This window comes from Erythrolamprus reginae, chromosome 3, assembly GCF_031021105.1.
Source record: "Erythrolamprus reginae isolate rEryReg1 chromosome 3, rEryReg1.hap1, whole genome shotgun sequence".
Classification (NCBI taxonomy): Eukaryota; Metazoa; Chordata; class Lepidosauria; order Squamata; family Dipsadidae; genus Erythrolamprus; species Erythrolamprus reginae.
The window spans coordinates 169,761,422-169,778,699 of NC_091952.1; the positions used below are offsets into that span (position 1 = coordinate 169,761,422).

Consider the following 17,278-nt stretch of genomic DNA (forward strand, 5'->3'; position numbering starts at 1 on the left):
ATAATGGAAATGCATAATGCATTAAGAATCCATTATAGTTGTTAAGTGAACACCGGTAGATGTTACGTCAATCACTGCAGTTGTCAAAAGTTAGTAACACAGTTTTTAAGTGAATCTGGCCTCCCCACTGTCTTTGTTTCTAAGAAATCAGAAAAGAGAATCACATGACCCCCGGGCACTACACCCGTTATGAGTCAGTTGCCAGGCATCTGAATTTTGATCACGTGACTATGGGAATTCTGCAATGGTCGCAAATGTGAAAAATGGTCATAAGTCAACTTTTTCCAGTGCCACTGTAACTTTGGTCACTGAATGAACTGTAGTCTTCTCCTATCCTCACACATTGCTTCCTGGGATATTCACGCAAGCCTTGAATTGACATAAACTGTACTTTCTCTTCCTCTCCACCCTCCTCTTTGTTTGGCAAGAGAAGCAAACACCGCCTTCTGCCGCACGAATCCCAGCGACCGATTAGGTCCCACAGAGTGGGCCTTCTCCGGGTACCGTCAACTAAACAATGTCGTTTGGCGGGACCCAGGGGAAGAGCCTTTTCTGTGGTGGCCCCGGCCCTCTGGAACCAATTCCCTCCAGAGATCAGAATTGCCCCCACCCTCCTCGCCTTTCGTAAGCTCCTTAAAACCCACCTCTGCCATCAGGCATGGGGGAACTGAGATGTTCTTTCCCCCTGGGCCTCTACAGTTTATGCATGGTATGTCAGTATGTATGTCTGGTTTTTATAATAAGGGTTTTTAGTTGTTTTATTATTGGATTGCTACATATTGTTTTTATCACTGTTGTTAGCCGCCCTGAGTCCACGGAGAAGGGCAGCATACAAATCCAATAGATTAGATAGAATAGATAGATAGATAGATAGATAGATAGATAGATAGATAGATAGATAGATAGATAGATAGATAGATAGATGGAAGAGAAAGATTTTTTTCTCCACCCTCCCCCAGAGCCCTGTAGAATATGAATAGTTTGGGACTTCTTTCTATTCAGATCAGGGGTGGGTTCCTCCTTGTTCGGACCGAATCTTCCAAACTGGTAACGACCCGTTGATGATGTTATAGATCCAATTTGATTGGTGCCGGTCTGTGGGCGCTGCCATCTTTTTTGGCAATTTTTTTGGCAATTTTTTTGGCAAATTTTTTGGCAAATTTTTTAATAATTTAAATTTTGCAAACACTCAGCTCTTACAATGACATACAAAACAACTTAACCAGTACACAATTCTGTTACTTACTAGATGAATTAACAGATTTAATTGCTATTGAATGTTTGCCATCTTTTTCAGTTAACTAGATGCAGCAGGGATAGCTATAATATTGTAAATGTTATAGATCCACTAATGCAGGAGTGTAAAAATTTCATTCTTGGGGTCCCAACGTATCTGCAAAAATCAATGCCAAATTTGAAGTGTTGATAATGATGTTGATGATAAAGTAACCCACCTTCGTCGCCAGTGTTAGATCCATCGATGGAAGAAGCTAGACATTGAGGAACTTGCTAACAATGACTCTTTATTGTATAACAGTTCAGTAACCAAGCAAAAGTCCTGTCTGACAATTAACCCTTTCATAGGGAGCTGACAGACTGCTTGACCAATCACATTTGAGTATTTTTCCGCTGTAATGGCGGACCTGAGTGAAGCCTATGCTTCACTTGAGTTGAATACATAATAGACAGAAAGGGAATTTATTAAATATACAGAGAATGATTGTATTAACATAATTTAAATTTAATCTCATTCTTTATTGTTGTTGTTTTTTATTTATTTATTTATTTATTTTATTGGATTTGTATGCCGCCCCTCTCCGTAGACTTTTTATCTTGGCCCCCCTCACTTTTCAAAATGCCAGCCCTCACTCACAAAGTTACAGAGTGAGGTCTGAAGCCCAAAACCGATTGTAAGATTCTGGGGAAAAACCCAATAGCAACAAGATTAGAGAAGACATGAGCAGAAGCTCTTATCTAGGGTCATAACCTCAAAACCAGTTTGTGCAATTTGAATAAGTTAGAATGTTAGATGAATCTAAGCAAAATGAACAAGCCTACAGCATGAAAAAATGAGAAAAATAAACCTGAATAATTATACTACAAGTTTATTACCCAGTCGTGGTCAAGACTAAGTATAAATAGAAGGCTGTAATAGCCACAGAGATTACATTTTAGAAACTTTATGCAAACTTAAGTTTAATGTAAGTGCACCTGAGGCCTTTCCAATTAAAACTACATAGAGTCATGCTTAAGAATTAAGGACCGGGGCAAATTAAGCTAAACGAAATGTCCTGCCAACTAATCTTCACGTTATCATACTTCAATCAAAATTTTAGAGCGCTTGATTTCTGAATCATTTCTTTACTTTCTCTGGTAAGAAAAGCTTGCTAAACTAGTCTTGGATTTGATTAATTGCTGCTAAGCAAAGGCAAGCATTAATTTGCTTATTTTTTTTAAACAATCTTCTAGAGTGGCTACTTTTTGAAATCTTTCAACTTCAACAACTGGATGGATTTTTATTTTTGTGCTTAAGGTTAACGTTCGTTTGTAAAATTATGTTCCATGCCAAGATACTGTATTTTTAAAAAAACTATAATTGCATTATTTTTCCCCTCCCTCAATCTTCAGTATAGCTGCGCTCAAACTATTACCATAATGAAATCCAAAATTTCTGTTGCTAAGTGAAACAATTGTTAAGTGACTTTTTCCCCTCTGTCTTTTTTGCCAGGGTTGTTAAGTGAATCCTTGTAGCTGTTTAATTAGTCAAACTGCACTTTTGGCAGCTATGGGACAAACATAATAACAGCAAGACAATATGATAATACTGTGCTGTAGATGAAAGAGATTTTTATCTACTATCCAGCTCAGCAGCCCATTTAGGTTTTTCATCCTTCGCTGTTTGCCATCCTCTTGCTTACTTTCTTCTTGAGTAGGTGATCTTCAAAAGGCCTGATTCCTTAACTGGGTAGCACAACAATAATCCACAATCTTTGTCTGAATTTATTTATTTATTTGTTTGTTTGTTTATTGTTATTATTGTTGTTGTTTTTCTTTATTTGTTTGTTTATTTTATTGATTGATTGATTGTTAGAGTTGAAAGGGACCATGAAGGCCATCAAGTTCAACCCCCTGCCCAAGCAGGAACCCTATAGTACACCAGTCAAGTGGCAGTTCAATCTTCTCTTAAAAATGTCCAGAGTGTTGGAGTTCACAACATCCGCTGGTAGGTTGTTCCATTGGTTGATCGCTCTGACTGTCAGGAAGTTCCTCCTTATCTCCATGTTGAATCTCTCTTTGGTCAGCTTCCAGCCATTGTTCCTCGTCCGGCCCTCTGGTGCCCTGGAGAATAAAGTGATCCCCTCCTCTCTGTGACATTCCCTTGTATATTATTGCCACCCATTTCGCTATCAAGATGAGCCTCGGTGGCACAGTGATTAGAATGCAGTACTGCAAACTACTTCTGCTGATCCACTGGCTGCCAGCAGTTTGGCAGATCAAATCTCAGTAGGCTCAAGGTTGAGTCAGCCTTCCATCCTTCCAAGGTTCGCAAAATGAGGACCCAGATTGTTGGGGGCAATAGGCTGACTCTCTGTAAACTGCTTAGAGAGAGCTGTAAAGTACCGCAAAGCGGTGTATGTCTAAATGCTGAATGCTATCCAAAGCAGCTGAGTCATAGAGAACTTGCCAAGTCTCTCTTTCTGTCCAGATGTAGAGACACACAATTACGACTACAACCAAATGGCAGAACTTAAATCCTACATTTTTTTTAATTCACCGGAAACCAAGAAATCACCAGCTTTTCCTAAATGATTTATTTTAGTGGGAATTACATCAAACTAGATGAATCTGGATCCACTCCCTCTGTAAGCTGTACTCTTTGATACAATCCCTCCGAGCAAGTTAAAACGTTGAAAACTACAAGAGCTGTCCTGATGCCAGTTTCCGCATGTAGCCTATCAAAGACTTCAGTTGTACTAAAAATTCCAGGGCTAAGAAAGTTCAAGTAAGGACTCTTTTGACATGACAATAGCGGCAATATTTATCCCCACAGTGATTTTTGTTAGTGCCAAAATCCATCCCTAGTTCAAAGAGGTTCATCAGTGATTCATGTATGTGCTGAACTGCTTTGTTGAAGGGAGGCATGTTGGGAATTTAAAAAGAAACCTCTCGAAGGCAGCGTTTCTCAAACGTCCTGCAATCGTGGACTATTAAATTTTAAGAAAATGTGGAGAGCCAATTATTATTATTATTATTATTATTATTATTATTATTATTATTATTTATTGGATTTGTATGCCGCCCCTCTCCGCAGACTCGGGGTGGCTAACAACAGTGGTAAAACAACATGAACAATCCAATTAATAAAAACAACTAAAAAACCCTTATTATAAAAAACCAAACATACAAACAAACATACCATGCATAACTTGTAATAGCCTAGGGGGAAAGAATAACTTAACTCCCCCATGCCTGGCGACAAAGGTGGGTCTTAAGTAATTTGCGAAAGACAAGGAGGGTGAGGGCCGTTCTAATCTCTGGGGGGAGTTGGTTCCAGAGGGCCGGGGCCGCCACAGAGAAGGCTCTTCCCCTGGGGCCCGCCAAACGACATTGTTTGGTCGATGGGACCCGGAGAAGGCCAACTCTGTGGGATCTTATCGGTTGCTGGGATTTATGCGGTAGAAGGCGCTTCCGGATGTATTCTGGCCCAATGCCATGTAGGGCTTTAAAGGTCATTACCAATTAAACAAACATGGCTCTGTTTTACGAAATAGGGATTCACCAGGGGCAGATTGCACTTACTGCTGCTATAGGTGCACAGTGCACACAGCCTCAGGTCTCTGGCGTGCACATGCAGGCGTCCCAGTGTGTTTTTGCATCCTGCACATGCGCAGAAGCAAAAACATGCTGGGACGTGCATGCACCAGAGACCCGAAGCTGCGCGCACAGCTCAACTTTTACTACCGATGTGGCGTGTCAGGATTTAGCATATCCGGAGGTAATGTCTCAATGCAGAAGGAAGGCCTATGTTGAGAATGCGGAGTCATTCTGAGGCAATTAAGCATGCAGCAACGTTATCAGGTGAAAAGTATGCAAGAGCTTCTTGCTCTCTCTCTGATATCTGAACCTGATCTGTGTGAAGTGTGCTCTGAAGCTGCTGTATTGCTGTATTGCTCTGTTGGTTCCTGTGAGTTATTGTAACTGAGATAGTTGTAGTGAGATATTAGTGAGATACTAGTGTGATGTATGTATAGTATAGATAGTATAGAGTAGTAGTGTAAATAAGAAGTAAATATATTTTTCCAAGACTTCCTACTGCTGCTGTGTTTCATTGAAGACTTCAACTCCATATCTACTGGCCTGTGACTGGCTGCTTGGGCTGGTTTGCTGCTTGGGCTGGCTAGTTTCCGCAAATGGAGCTCTGATACGGCGTCCTTATTCGTACCGGTAGCAACCCAATAGTGGGATTCATTCATTTTAGTACAATTATTATACAGGTAGTCCTTAACATACAGCCACAACTGAATCCAATATTTCTATTACTAAGTGAGACAGGTGTTGAATGAGTTTAGCCCCATTTTACCACCTTTCTTTCTTGCCACAGTTGTTAAGTGATTCATTGCAGTTGTTAAGTTTGTAACATGGTTGTTAAGTGAATCCAGCTTCTCATTAACTTTGTTGGTCAGAAGGTCATCAAAGTTAATCACATGACCCTAGGAGAATGTTGACAAACTTTTTTGGCACCGAATGCTAATAGGGGAGCATGCACAGGAGTGTCGGAAACCGGAAGAGCACCTCTCCAACACACATGTATGCACTTGGAAGCTGAGTTTCCGATCACCTCATCTTCTGGTTTCTGGCGCACATGCATGTGCGAAGACCAGCTGGCCTGGACACATGCGCCCGCTGGAATCTGCAAGTTCATCTTCCCATTGCGCGCATGCGTGCCAAGGAGCTGCTCTTCATGTTTCCGGTGCTCCTGCCTACACGAAGACCAGCTGGCCAAGAGCAACAGACAACGGCTAGTGTGCCCAGAGACATGGCTCTACATGCCACGTCTGGCACATGTGCCATAGGTTTGCCATCCCGGCCCTAGGACATTGCAAACGTCATTACGATGAGTCAGTTGACAAGCATTCTAATTTTGATCATGTGACCATGGGGATGCTGCAAAGGTTGTATGAAAAACAATCATAAGTCACCTTTTTCAGTGCTGTTGTAAACTTTGAATGGTCGTTACATGAGTGATCGTAAGCCAAGAACTACTTGTAGTTGCCGTCCATGCTATTTTTAGATTTAGATTTTTTTAGATTACACTTTGCATGGAAATATTAAAATATTAATACGAATTAAACTCGTATCTAGAGGTACTACTGTAGTTAGGAAAATAGATTTACAATAGTATAAAGTATTTGTAAAATAATAGGGGAGGGAGAAAGGAAAAATCTGCCTAAGTAGCAGACGTTATCAGGAGATACGACCTGGTGTAATAGTATGTTAATGGGTGTAACAGTAATATATCAGTAATGAGAATTAAAAAAAGGGGGGGGGGAAGGAAATATATTTATATAAATATTGGAAAAGGGGAAAGGTGTAACTCGGTTAGTATAGAATAAGGTAAGTAATTAGATTATAATGTTATCGTGTGAACGGTTGTTTAATTGAGTTTAAAAAACAAGTAAAAAGAGTAATGTTGAGTAATGTTCCATAGAAATATTTCACTTCAATAGAAAAGGACTAGAGGTGAGGATGGTGATCTTCAACTAATACAATTTCATTTTTACATATACTTTGTATATATTGTTGGATTTTTTAGTCACACATTTATTTTTGGGTTTGTAGATGAAGAATAACTGCACTAAGACCTGTACACCTGTTTACCGTTGCTAGTTCCCCAGATTTTAGTATTCGTTGCTATTTCTACTTGTATACTTTTAAAAATAATAATTTTTGATCATTTTTCATGCATCTGGTGTAGAAGCAGGGAGCCACAGCAGGAAGGTGTAGCAGTCAGCTGACCACTGATGAATATATCACCACGGAAGAAATAGCCAACAAGGGAGCCCTGGACAGCTGTCTGTGAAAAAGGATGGGGCAGACTTGACACGCTGGTCTGGATTGGCTAGGTGCCTGTTAGTGAACACTAGGAAATGGGGCTCAGGCAAGAGACAGGCCATAGCCTCTGACTGGTGGTGAATGTGGTAAGCTGAAGCAATAATATAATTGGGCAGCTGATGCGCTGGCTGCTAAAACAAAGCAAGGTTATTACATACACTTGAAAGGAGACAGGGAAGCCTGTAATTGTGGAAGCTGTCTGGCAAGAACAAAGGAAATATACATGTGTAAATTCTAGGTAGTGTTCTGTCGGGCTCTCTGGTAGAATCCTCCCAAAAATTCACAGGTACAAATTTCAGACACACACACGTTTGAAAATTCAAAACAATGTTCTTTATAATGAAAATTCACTTAAACTAAGCCCTCTTTTGTTATAGCAAAGAGCACTGGTCTCCAAACAAACTGGTAATTTATACAAGTCCCTTATCAGTCCTGATATATTAGCTTGTAGCTGTGAGGCAATTCACAGTCCTTCTTCTTTCACAAAGTGAAACACACTTTGCTCTGGTTTAGGTTCAAAGCAGGGAAAAATCAGCACACAAAAAGTCAAAGTCAGGAAAGCAGTCATGAAACACAACGATCAGATAATCCTCCACAATGGCCAAACCCACAGGCTGCTATTTATAGCAGCCTCACTAATTACCACAGCCCCACCCAACCACAGGTGGCCTCATTTTCGTTGATAATAATCTCTCAGTTATTGTTGCCTATGCATCACTCTCCGCATGCGTGGCTGTATCATTAACTCTTGTTCTGAATCCAAGGAGGAGAGAGATCATTGATCTCCTTCTGAGCTGTCTGCCACACTCTCCTCCTCCCTGTCACTCATGTCTTCTTGGTCAGAGGAGCCTTCATCATCAGATTCCACCGGGGGCAAAACAGGCCTGCAGCATGTGGATGTCTCCCCCACATCCACAGTCCTTGGGGCAGGAGCTGGGCCAGAGCTAACCACAACAGGTAGCCAGAGGACTGATAACAGGAACCAAGAGACATCCTGCGCAGCTCAGCTAAAAGTTAGAAATAAGGATGGCCTGGAGCAAATAGAAATGCACACCAGATAACTGCAGGAGCATTCATTAGCCAAGGCTTAGGAATAGGGATGGCAGAAAAAACAATTGCTGCTGACCTGCCTTCCATTTAGGACCTGTATACTGCATGAGTCAAAAAGAGGGTGGTGGAAATATTTACTGACCAGCTCGCATCCTGGACATAAACTGTTTCAGCTCCTATCCTCAAAATGTCGCTACAGAGCACTGCACACCAAGACAACTACACACAAGAACAGGTTTTCCCAAACTCCATCACTCTGCTAAATAAATGATTCCCTCAACGCTGTCAAACTATTTACTAAGTCTGCACTACTATTACTACTAGTTTTTTCCCCATCATTCCTATCACCCATTTCCTCCAATTTATGACTGTATGACTGTAACTTGTTGCTTGTATCCTTAAGATTTTTATTAATAGTGTTTCTTCATTGCTTATTTGACCTCTATGACAATCATTAAGTGTTGTACTTCATGATTCTTGACAAATGTATCTTTTTTTTAATGTGCACTGAGAGCATATGCACCAATTCCTTGTGTGTCCAATCACTCTTGGCCAATAAAGAATTTCTATTCTATTCTATTCTATTCTATTCTACTCTATTCCAGAGATCAATAGAACAAATTGTTATATCATTACTAAAATGTTTATTAGATGATATCTCTTATATATTCCGCCTTCTGCTTTAGTGATATTGTATAAAACCTCCTTAATCCTTTGTCCCAGGTTCATGGCATCTTATATGTCCAGGGCATATATGTCGAGAGTCACTTTTTTCAGGGCCGTTGTAACTCTGAATGGTCACTACGTGAACTTTTGTAAAGTCAAGGGCTACCTGTACCCTGTAAATCAACTTCCTTCGCTCCCTAAAATACTGGACCACAACGTCTTCGATTGACAGCCAGCATAACCAGAAATGCTGCAACTGTACTGTAGTCAACACATCCTGAGGGCACAGGTTGGGGAAGGCTGGTACAAACAGTAGCACTTTCTGTCCTGGAATCCGAGCAGTTTGGCATCTGCTCAAGAGTTAAATGCCGTTTGATTATTCCTTTTAAAAAGGCGATTCAAAGTTAGCTAGCTGCTACAAAGCCTGTCGGTGGGAATCAGTCGGCCAGCTAGCTCCCCGCAATTTTCCTGGCAACAAATATTGATAGCACTCATTCCCAGAGGTGGCTCATGTACAAAGCCTCGTCTCAGTGTAAGCTAAAGCAATCTTGTTAGATAAAGAAATTGGACGAGGAGGAGGAGGTGGAGATAAAAGGCTTAGGAGGGAGAAGGGCTTCAAAGGCGAAATAATTAGAATGGAGCTAAAGGTTATACAACTGACTTAACTAGCGGTTAAACTCAAAATTCTGCAGGAAAAGAATGAAAACATATAAAAGGATTAATGTTGGTTTCTATTTTTGATCAGCGCATGTGAAAGAGGGCCCCAAATAGCATATTAAGCTTCACAAAAGACAGGACAGGATCCTGTTAAAATGTATTCAATTTGTTCAAGAAGAAAACAGATCAGAGATGGATCAAGCCACAGATTGGTGTTCAGGTCACTTTCCCCCAACCCTCCCCCCCCCTCCTTGGAATTGCTTAAATTACACACTTCTGTCATTTCATCCAGCAGGGACAAAAATGCTTTAATATTTGACCAGATAGTGCAAAGAATAATAGTGAATTGTGTGCATGTGTGTATCAGCAGTAGGTTGCTTCCGGTTCAGCCCGGTTCTGTGAAATGATAGCCGCATCAAGACACTCCTCCCACTTGCCCAGAACGCTTCTGTGCATACGCGCGAACCGGCAGCAATGGGTTTTAGAACCTACAAGTGGTGCCTGTGTATGTGTGTGAGTAATGTTGTATAAAGACTTTGTTCTAATCAAAGGAAAACAGTATTTAAATTATCACTGTTTGTTCAATAGATATTCCACACTATCGTATATACACTCTGATTACAACCGCTCCCCAGATATACATACTACAGTATATACATACATTCGTTTCATAATGAAAAGTTTATGTACTCTTTCAGGGCGTGAGAAGATTTCCCTTGTGAAAGGTAACAATTCACGATAAGCCAATTGCAATCAGAAAAATAATTATAGATTTGAGGAAGAAGCCAATAAATAGGTTAGTTTCAGTCCTAAATTACCACAGCATCATTTAACAGAAACACTTCCAAAATAAATTAAATTATCCCAAGTATAAAACACACACATATGCACACGATTACACAGGCAAGTTTATTACAAATTAGTGCATCCCAGTGGTGGGGGAAACATTTTCTAATGTTATTTGCTGATGAAATTCAATTTACTCACTTGCTTTTATGAGAATTCAATTTAGGCAATTGCTAAACCAGGGGCCTCCAACCTTGGCAACTTTAAGACTTGTCAACGTCAATTCCCAGAATTCCTTAGCCAGCAAAGCTTGTGAAGTTCAAAAGTCTTCTGGACTTCAATTTGTTGTGAGCCACTCCGAGTCCTCGGAGAGGGGCGGCATACAAATCTAATAAATTATTATTATTAATTATTATTCCCAGAATTCGATGAATTGAAGATCACCAGTCTTAAAGTTGTGGAGACGCCTGTGCAGTGATGGGCTACCAAAATTTTTACTACCACAATGTGGGCGTGGCTTTCAACATTTTTCAGTGCAAATTGGGTGCTCTGGGGCGGAACTCCATTTCCGCTACCCCACTGTGTTCTCCCCACATCCGGGCAGTAGCCCACCCCTGATTATCTACCATATAAAGTATATGTAATCGTCAAAAAAAAAAGAAGCCGGGATGGCGCAGCAGGTAGCGTGCTGTACTGCAGGCCACTGAAGCTGACTGTAGCTCTGAAGGTCAGCGGTTCAAATCTCATCACCAGCTCAAGGTTGACTCAGCCTTCCATCCTTCTGAGGTGGGTAAAATGAGGACCCAGATTGTGGGGGCAATATGCTGGCTCTGTTAAGAAGTGCTATTGCTAACATGTTGTAAGCCGCCCTGAGTCTAAGGAGAAGGGCGGCATAAAAATCAATCAATCAATCAATCAAATAAATAAATAAATAAATGTACACACACACACATGCACAGCTCTTCTAAAATTATACACATTCAACCTCATTTACTGTGATAGGAAAAGTATACCCAAAGCCCAGAAGGGAAAAAAAGAAAATCAAAATTTTGCTACTGGTACTGTGCACCTGACCTGCGTAACTGATAGCATTAACAGGAGCTACAAATGTTAAGTCAAAAGTAAAGATCTCACAAAAACCAAAATCCTTGGAACCTAACTAAAGCATGCGACAAGAAGATAAGTTAATATAAGCATATTAAGCCCACCGTTAGCCTTATAAATGACAACCTTAATCACTCCCAAAACAAGGGAGTGAATAATTTAAGAGAAGCTGTTGCCAAAGAGATATTGAGATGGAGCTGCCTGAAGAAGGGACCACTAAGAATACCATCTCAGTTTCTCTGAAGTTACTAAAGCCTAAATCAATTGACAAAGTAATATCAATCTTTTAATTATAATAAGGGCATGGAGAATCCATTTACTGCCCAATTATCAAGTTCCATGTACTAGGTACGTAATCCAAGGGAATTATGTCCTCTGAAAAATTTAGATTTTATTGCACAGCTACATTTATAGAGTCCCCAATTTCCTCCCAAAAATTATTAAGTGTAAGATGTGCTAGTTGTTCCCGAATCTAGGGGGCAGTGCTCATCTCTGTTTCAAACCGAAGAGCCAGTGCTGTCTGAAGAGGTCTCTGTGCTCATGTATAAAATGTAGGACATTGTAAATATATATGTTTTAAGGAAGATTGATATTGGAACACTGCAAAGTTAAATGTATGAACCTTATTCAGTCAATGAATTGAAAACCTGATCATGCTTGCTGCTCATAAGTGGATTGCCTATAGATACAGACTTACATGGATAAATATAATGAAACACAGCATTGTACAAAATACAGTAACTTTAAAAAACAACACAATGGTTATACAAGTGTACTCAGTGAAGGGCTACCAAATTTTTTACTACCACACTGTGGGCGTGGCTTATCCAGGACGCCCTGGATTTTCTTTCAACATCTTTCAGTGCAAACTGGGTGCTCTGGGGTGAAGCTCCATTTTTGCTACCCCACTGCGTTCCCCCCTGTCCAGACAGCAGCCCACCCCTGCATATACTTTATTATTATTATTATTATTTATTGGATTTGTATGCCGCCCCTCTCCGCAGACTCGGGGCGGCTAACAACAGCAGTAAAACAGTACAACAAAATCCAATACTAAAAAACAGTTAAAAACCCATTATATAAAAACCAGTCATACATACAAACATACCATGCATAAAATTGTAAAGGCCTAGGGGGAAAGTGTATCTTAGTTCCCCCATGCCTGGCAGCAGAGGTGGGTTTTAAGCAGCTTACGAAAGGCAAGGAGGGTGGGGGCAATTCTAATCTCTGGGGGGAGTTGGTTCCAGAGGGTCGGGGCCGCCACAGAGAAGGCTCTTCCTCTGGGTCCCGCCAAGCGACATTGTTTGGTTGACGGGACCTGGAGAAGGACCTAACTGGTTGCTGGGATTCGTGCAGCAGAAGGCGGTCCCTGAGATAATCTGGTCCGGTGCCATGAAGGGCTTTATAGGTCATAACCAACACTTTGAATTGTGGCCAGAAACTGATCGGCATACTGTTTATATAATATTTACATTATAGGTATATCTTACAACTATAGTTCGGGACCGGAATTTCTAATGTTAAGTCAAGATGGTCATAAGGTGAAGCCCCCACATGACTGGATTTAATTTTACAATCGTTTTTGCAGTAATTGTTTAATAAATCACATGGTCATAACTCCAAAGTTTGCAGTCATATCATTAATCAAATCACTTGGTCTTAAACTACTGTATACGCTGTGTCCTGAATGGGTTTGGGGTTATTTTGCCAGAAACCAGAAAAGGGTAGTAAATTGTGGTCATGTGATTGTAGGATGTGACAACTAGTTGTAAACATGAGCTGGAGCAGGACAACATTTCCTGCTCTGGTATCATTACTTTTAAGATCAATATCCTCATTCTCCTGGCATAAGGAGTTTGATTTCATTGAGGGCCGCATCAAGACTGTATTTGACCTTAGGGAGCGGGGCCGACAGGGCCAAAGTGGGTGTGGCCAGCTTGTCATCACTCATGTTGGGGGCATCTGTGATGGCCGGAGTGCTCTGCCAGGAAAACAGAGCTCAGGAGGGCTGTGTATGGCCTTCCTGAGCTCCATTTTTGCTGGTAGAGGCACTGTGGGCCAGTCCTTCACTAATTTCAGGGTGGCCCCATAGGCCAGATCTAAGCACCCTGCGGGCGGGATCTGCCCCTTGGACCTTGAGTTTGACACCCCTGCCTTATGCTGTTTGCTTTTTAAAATATCTTTTTTGAATAAATAGGCACTTGCATTTAAGTTTTTAGAATTGATTTCAAATCTTTCCCTGCTGCCATCTTTCCACTTTGCAATTATTTTAACAAAAGTGGGGGGTGGCGGGGGAGAAAGGCATAAAATGTATTATTCTTGTTTCTAGTTTGGCCCTCAGCTATAATGGAAAAACTAAAATAAAACACTGGAGACCATTTTTAAACTTGAATTGCAGAAAATCATTATATTGTCCTTGAAAAAGAAAAACTAATATACAATCATACATGTGACTACTAAGAAGTTGTCTCATTGAATTCAACAGACCTTATTTTAAGGAATTGGATATAGATATGCGTATGCATAATACTTTGAAAGGTTTTCCTTTTCTTGTGGTATTTTTAAACTACTGAAAATATTCTTAGTTCCCACCATAGCACACTCTGAGGTTTGTGCTTATTTTGCCAAGGACACTTTCACTAAGTAAGCAAAAGTAGACCATTAAATATGATTATTTTTGTTTAAATATGGTTTAAAATATCACTCAAAATACAATATATGTATATATGTATAGAGATCATATAATGTTTGAAAGAAAACAACAACAGGAGATGTGCAAGGCCATTGAATGAAATTTCCAGACCCATTTCAATTTCTGAATATATCAGGGAAGAAATCTTAAAAATGGTCAATTATCTTTGGAGCGATTGTATAATTCTTTATAAAGTAATATGCACTGCTCAAAAAAATAAAGGGGACACTCAAAGAACACTTCCTAGATCTGAATGAATGAAATATTCTAATTGAATACTTTGTTCTGTATAAAGTTGAATGTGCACAACAGCATGTGAAATTGATTGTCAATCAGTGTTGCTTCCTAAGTGGACAGTTTGATTTTACAGAAGGTGGATTTACTTGGAGTTATATTGTGTTGTTTAAGTGTTCCCTTTATTTTTTTGAGCAGTGTATATTTATTAATATATTACTGGGCTGTATCTGTTAGGATCTTTGCTACCATATAATTGAACACATGATATTACAACACACAATACCAGGTCTCCAATGCTCCATTTTTTTCATAAAGCTGAACAATGAGATCTGATGAACTTTTATGCTCTCAGCGTTGTGGACTCACAACTCACAACAATTATTGGACTATTGACAGCTTTAGTTCTGTAACTTCTAAAACAGGGGTCCCCAGTCTCCTCAGCTCATTGACACTTCATGAAGTTTCAGATTGTGCATTGACACCCCCTCAAAACATTTATAGTTATAGTATATTAGATTTGTATGTCTCCGAAGACTCGGGGCGGCTTTAGAGGATTTAGAGGATCACAGCTTTCCTATCTCTTTGTAAAAAAACAACAACAACAATAATTTAATAATGTGCTCTTCTAAATACCCTACTGTTCAATATTGCCTAAATCTATAGCTTTAATTACTCTTCTTGAAATTAAGCAACAATCAGTTTAATTCAGTCTATGCTCACATTATCTATGCAAGCCCTCCTTTTCCTGGTAGGAATTTAGAATATTTCTATTCACCCTCAACTTTAAGACATTTCACACACACACACCCCATAGTATAGAAAATTATTATATTGCCTCTCAAGGAAAACCCAAAGGACTAAAGAGTGAACTATCACTGAGGATGCTGTTGGCGAGAATCCTCAAGAGTTCTAATTAGCCAAGTGTGGGAGAGTTATGCAGCCAATATTTTTATAGAGAACTTGAAATCATCTAAATGAGCCTCCCTAACATGTAACTTCAAAACCTAGTAATTGAATTATCAACCACGACTGTATTAAACTTCCTGAGTTCCCCGGTGAGTATTCTCGTGGCTGATAATTACTAGGTTTTGAAGTCACTCATTAGGAAGGCACATTTAGATGATCCCAAATTGTCTATAAAAATATTGGCTTGTATAATTCTCAGAAACTCAGGAAGTTTAAATGCACCCTCTGGAGGGTAGCCTAAACTATCTCCTTGTCCAATGCAAGAGGGACATGACAGCATCATTGACAGATTGACCAATTAGCTTAGAGAAGAGTGCAATATTGCTCATCTGGGTGGGCGCAGTAATCGAGGCAACTCCTGTGGTAGTTAAGTATTATACTTTTAATGCTGCTAAGGTGGAATGGTGACGTGTGCTTGCCCCCGTTGTTCTGAGTGCTGCGGAGTCCAGCCCAATTCACACGGAGACACAGGGGCGCCCGTGTTTCAGCCTGTTTTTTTGCTTTCGCACATAGCCATACCTGCATGCCGCCCCTTTCCGTGGACTCGGAAAGGGGCGGCATAAAGAAACTAATAAAACAACTCTGACTATTAGCATTGCATCTCATGTGAAAATTTGCAGGTATTTTAGAACGCAGGGGTATCAAATTCGATTTCATTGGGGGCAGCTATTAAGATTGTGTTTGACCTTGGGGGGCACAGGGCAGGCAGGGGTTTGTTGGTATGTCTCGGTATAGCTAGGCTATGAGACCTTTCACATACACCGAGCAGAGATTAAAAAGAGTGTGGATGTGTGTGTGTTACAGCCAATAATGACACAGACTTAGTTATGCTGATAAAGTACTATTTACATATATACATAAAACAGAAACAATCCATAAACTGCACATAGCAAGCACTAAGCAATACAATATAAACTGCATATAACAAGCACTAAGCAATACACATTCCCCCCTCAAGGTAAAGACAAAAGTGAATGAGAAATTCAGCATCATTGTCAGAGAGAGTACTGGCGCCCTCTTGTGGCGAACTAGCCAAAACTCTTAAAGTGATATTACTACTTAAATACAAGAAACTACAATAGGCAGTTTAACATGGCAATCCCAAAACAACTATGTACCATGTACTAACAGGGTTCCTACTTACCACCACTACCAATGTGATGTGCGCACAACTCTGGGTAACCGGGGGGCGGGCACATCTTGGCGAGATTTTGCTTCTGGGCCTGAGCAGAAAACAAAATCTTACCGGGAGGCATCTGTCCATCAGCTGGTTATCCAGAGCTATGCATGCATCGCTGGTTTTACTACAAGTGTGCAGTGTGGCCCGTACCGGCTAGCAACCGAATACTGGTCCAGGTGGATGTGGCCAGCTGAACGTCGCTCGTGTTGGGGCACCTGTGTTGACTTGAGGGCTCTGTCAGTGAAAACAGACTCCCGAGCTCCGTTTTCACTTGTGACGACCTCCTGCAACCCTCTGCCAGTGAAAATAGAGCTCAGGAAGGCCACCCACGGCCCTCGCAAGTTCTGTTTTCACTGGCAGAGGCTCTGTAGGCCAGGGGTGGGTTCCACTTACCTTCGCTACCGGAGCGCATTGCAATGTTTCGCGCACACATCCCTTTGTTCAATTTCACTTCTGTGCATGCTCACAAGGTGGTTTCAGGTGGAAACACAGCAGAGGAGCTGCTCAGCTGTGTTTCACATGAAGAAATAAAGGTCGGTATTAACCCAGAGGCAAGCAGGAGGGCTTTTTTCACACCAGAGGACAACGAGAAGCCTTACAAACAACGAAAAAAATTGCCAGAAATTCCACCCAAAAAAAGATGGATGCACACATGGACCGGCATAGATAGATCCAAATCCATGATGCCAAAATTACATCACCAGCAGGTCGCTAATGGTTTGGACGATCTGGTCCAAACCCACTTCTGCCACAGGCTAGTCCTTCACTATTTCCAGAGCAGCCCCGCGGGTCAATTCTAAGCACCTCAAGGGCCAGATCCGTCCCAA

General features: G+C 40.8%; 1 protein-coding gene across 1 annotated transcript in view; it reads right to left on the reverse strand.

Moving 5' to 3' along the window:
- The window catches only part of LOC139164692 (MARVEL domain-containing protein 3-like), a 33,357-nt gene that overhangs the window by 6,133 nt on the left and 9,946 nt on the right, over positions 1 to 17,278 (reverse strand). The window lies entirely within an intron of this gene.